Genomic DNA, 4,895 nt, shown 5'->3' with positions numbered 1-4,895 from the left:
GCTGTGGGGCTGAGGCTGCAAGGATGGGTGGATGAAAGAAAGAGGGAGCAGTTAAAAACCCACATGGACACATTGGCTCTAACATTTCAGATCTGGGAGGTCACAGTGAGTAAGAGAAGCAATGCCCCCACTGCTACATGATTTACTAGTGTGTTTTATACCAATTCTCACTGTTACAGAATTTTTCTTTCTCAGAAATAAAGACACGAATGCTCAAGGTATACCATAAAGATTTGTACTTGTGGCATAGTTAAACTTACGTAGAACTTCTACATTAGAAATAAAAGCCAAGTTAGGCACACACCTGTAGTCCCAGTTACTCAGGAAGTTGAAGCAGGTTTGTGGTTAGAGTCCAAGAGTTCTCGGTCGGCCTAGGAAACAATCAGATTCTGTCTTAGGTAGGGTGCGGGGAGGGTGGATAAAATGCTGCTCAAAATCTTGTCCGTATCCACAAAACCTCTCCTACCATGTTTTAAGTCTCTAAGGTGTGTGCTGCGTATTTCAGTGCTTGGATAGTTAAGCGCCTGTAGCATGAGCCAGCAAGGTGGATTAACACAGACAAGGAGCTTGCCTCTAATTCCAGGACTTGGGGAGCAGAGGCAGAAGGAATTTCCAGTTTTAGGCAATGAGTCCAGAGCAGCCTGAGTACAGCCCGGTGAGGTGGCGCATGCCTGTAATCCCAGCACTTGGGAGGCAGATTGATGTGAGTTCGAGGCCAGCCTGGTCTATAAAGTGAGTCCAGGGCAGCCAAGGCTACACAGAGAAACCCTGTCTTGAAAAACAAAAGCCTGGGCTATGGAATGAGCGCTTGTCTCCTGAAAACAGGCAGGCAAACAAAACCACTAAAAAAAACCCCAAACCAACCAAACCACCAAAAGCTCCCACAATTACTTCCGGGAAAAATCTAAAGCTAAACAAAAGAAAGTAACAACATACTGCTGTCCTTAAGGATCTATCAGCTAGCTTCCACAATCACCAATTGGGAACTAACTGTTATCCAATAATCTTTTCTTTTTGGTGTTAATGTGGATGTGTATGTTGCTGCAGATGAACACAGGCATCTGGGTGCTAGTGTGATACTCTACCACTGAGCTACAACCTTGTCCCGTGACAACGTCTCTTTACCCAGAAAGATTTATGAGAAAAATTAAAAACCCACTGCTAAAAAAAAAAATTAAAAATAAAACAAAACCCACTGCTATTATACCTAAGAAGTTGGCAATTCCTTAATTAAACACCTACTACTAAATCTGATTTTAATGAACAACTTTGCTTACTGATAAACTGTGACTTTAGGGGGGAAGTTAGAGGGGGGAACAACGCTACAAGTAAATTCACTGGCAAAACCAGAGTCACTTCTTAAGATATTCATCACATTTTCTTTCTTTTTTTTTTTTTTTTGGTTTTTCGAGACAGGGTTTCTCTGTGTAGCCTTGGCCATCCTGGACTCACTTTGTAGACCAGGCTGGCCTCAAACTCACAGTGATCCGCCAGTCTCTGCCTCCCGAGTGCTGGGATTAAAGGCATGCACCACCATGCCTGGCCTACTCATCACATTTTCAATCTGCATCCAGAGCCAGCCAGATCCTGCTCCGCATTACAAGATTAAGCCCTAACTTTTTCCAGTGCCACAGGAAGGGAGTGAATGGGACAGGAAGGCTTGAGTTCCCAGACACAGCTCCACAAGGGCAGCTGTGTAACTGTAAGACTGTCCCTGAGCTTCACCTGCTTAATCTGTAAACAAGACTATTTTGCTGACCTTAACAGTATTATCAAAGAAATCTAATAAAACCATAGTCTAGGAAACTGGGAGTAAGGCAGAACCCGCCCAGGTATGTGCAAAGCACCACAAAGTGTGTAAGTTCCTTGAAATAGTGTTCAAATATGAAAACTATTATAAGAAACAATTCTTTAGTTTCTTCAGTTTTTTGTTGTTGTCCGTCCCCCCCCCCCCACAGGGTTTCTTTGTGTAACAGAGTCCTGGCTGTCCTGGCCTCACAGAGATGCACCAGCCTCTGCCTCCCCCGGTGCTGGGATTAAAGGTATGTGCCGCCACACCACGCCTGGCTCTTTAGTTCCTTAAGATAGCTTCTTATTATTTGGGAAGACAGAGTCTCACTCTGAAGCCCACGCTGGCCTGGGAACTGCAGCGTACACCAGGTTCTTAACTCATAGAGATTTGCCAGCTTCTGTTGCCTCCATAGCACTGTACAAGGGACACAACTGTCCTGTTTTTGTTTTTTTTTCCCCGAGACAGGGCTTCTCTTTGTAGCCTTGGCTGTCCTAGACTTGCTTTGTAGACCAGGTTGGCCTTGAACTCATAGCAATCCTCCTGCTTCTTGAGTTCTGGGATTAAAGGCCTGACACACCACGCCCAACCACAGCTGTCCTTTTAAGAACCTTCATTTTGTACAGCCTTGGCTGTCCTGGAACTCACTCTGTAGACCAGGCTGGCCTCGGAACTCAGAGATCCACTTGCATCTGGCCCGATTGCCAGAATTAAAGGTGTGCGCCACCACTTCCTGGCTGAACCATGTATTCTTAATCAAAGATCATTTTATATACTTAATTGTACAATTTTTCCCCCATTACTTGTCTTCACCTAGAGTTAAGCTCACCAATTCTGCTGCCAGACAGCATTCATTTACCTAAAATGCAACTGTTCCTTAGGATCTTTGGAATTTAGGCCAAAACCCATCAATTCCCCAGGATGTTGGACTTTAAAGGAAAAAAAAAAAAAAAAATCAGGTGACTGAGCTTGCCGAATGTAAAAACTCTGAAATATACTCCCATTTTTCCAACTTCAAGAAATACACTTGTACATTAGTCTGTCTGGAAGGAAACTAATCTTCCCCGTTCTCAAATTACACAAATGGGAATTAAGTTTCCATACTCTGGAGTTCATCCAGCTGCACTGCGAAGGGGAGGAAACAGGAAGTAGTGGAGTCTAGTTTAGCTGGCCACTCTACAGGTCTTCATAAAGGGCCTACCTCGCTTCCGTGTGAAAATTCTTTCTGTCAGAGCACTAATCTTGAACTGTTGAAAAGACCAAAGGTTTACAGGCAGCAGTCAGGTAGCTGGGCCTAAGCCTGCAACGTTCCTAAGTGGCACTGTAAACTCACGCCTTACTGACAGACACGACATTTGTGGCAAAAGTCAGCTTTTCTCCATGTGAATTTTTTCAACCTCGACAAATAATTTGAAATAAAGCCAACCGGGGAATCTAAACTTTTAATGTTTCTACCAGAGGCGGGTGGGTACAAGCTTTAATATGGGAGATCTGAAAGCTGGGTGTTTGACATAAAGAAAAAAAAAACACACACACACACACACACACACTATGCCTCTTTTACCCATAAGGTCCTAGATCTTCGGTAGAGTCTCAAAAAGAGGAAAGGGTTAGAATGAGGAAGATATGTGTCCTTTCTTCTCGCAGATTTAATCCTGCAAGCGTTTCCTGGAACTCCATGTACCCGGGACGGTGAGTGTCACCATCGCTGGAGGCACTCTTTTTGTACTTGGGGGAGGGGGGGGACAGAGGACTCGACCTTCTCTTAGCAGAAACCGACCTTCCTAATCCACCCACTCTCCCCCCTCAGGCAGTATCCAACCCCGACAGTCGATGACACCCCCAGCGACGACTCTTTCATCTGGACTCTGAAAGGACCCTAGCTGCCCGTGAACACGAAAAAAGTCCCTCCTCTTTGCAAGATCCTTCCCTTGAACTTGCCCTGAGCCCTCTAAGAACGGCGTGACCCTACGCCTAGGTAACAGCAGTGGCTTCCTTACCAGCTTTCCGCCCACGGGGGGCGCTTGCCCGTGGTCAGTGCAAGGACCGTTCGCTGCCAGCTCGGCTGCTATCCCTGCGGGGAGAATCTAACATGGCGGACAGAGACCGGGCCTAGTCCTATGTTTCTCTGAGTTTTCGACAACACGATTGGCTCTTTCTATTTGTCCCTCAAAATCACCACTCCACCGATTGGTCGATGCTGCGTTGGCAGGGGCGGGGCAGGAGCTATCTGACCCGCACAACAATAACAAACACCCAGGCCGAGGGGCGGAACTAGTGCGCAAAAGTCAGCGGAGTGGATTGCCTTTTCCCAAGCTCATTGGCCGCCCTCTGCTTTCCCTCAAGTCACTGATTTTGGGAGGACTAGTTACCCGAGAATCGCGGGGCTGGATGGGAATTGTAGTCTTTCTGGAACTTGCAGCTTCTTTTAGTCTGTTCTCTGCGCGCAAGGCATGAAAACAGAGCGCAGCGATGCATAGCAGCTTGCTTGCATAGCCGCGAAGTATCCGCTGTACTGACTGGGTTACTGTGCTAATAATGCCTGCTTCCGGTATCGGGAGCTCCTTTCCCTTAAGACTACAGTTTCCAAGGGACTCTGGGGAGGCCTTTCCTTCCGCAATGCATGCTGGAATTGGTAGTTCTTTTTTTTATACAAGCCTCTATTTACCTAGGCTGGAGACTTCCATGGCAGAAAGGCTGAGGGAGGGGTGAGGCCTCGTCTTGCAACTGCTTTGGGCACTACCTTGCGCTCATATTCTGGCCTCAGGTGGCGATTCCGACCCTTTGTACAGAATTACTGTGACGTAATAAGCACGCGTAGGCGTGAAGAGGCGGCTGCCTAATAGAAAACCCAAAAATCCTTCTCTTCCGTCTATTTTTAGTGACGACATACAAGGAATGATTAGGTGGCCAATCCTGAGCCCGGAAAGAGTCTCCGTCTTTCCCCCCGCCACCACCTCCCCGTTCTCTCTCTTTCTCCTCCCCTCCCTTCCGCTGACGTGTCTGGATCTCGTGTTCCTAGAGGCTAGCACTAGGCGCCAAGCGGCCGGTTTCCTTGGCGACTGAGAGCGCGGGAATTTCAGATAAGTTGTGTTTGAGGCTGCGC

Source organism: Acomys russatus, chromosome 16 (genome assembly GCF_903995435.1).
Source record: "Acomys russatus chromosome 16, mAcoRus1.1, whole genome shotgun sequence".
In the NCBI taxonomy this organism is placed as follows: Eukaryota; Metazoa; Chordata; class Mammalia; order Rodentia; family Muridae; genus Acomys; species Acomys russatus.
Note: the sequence above shows the minus strand (reverse complement) of the source record.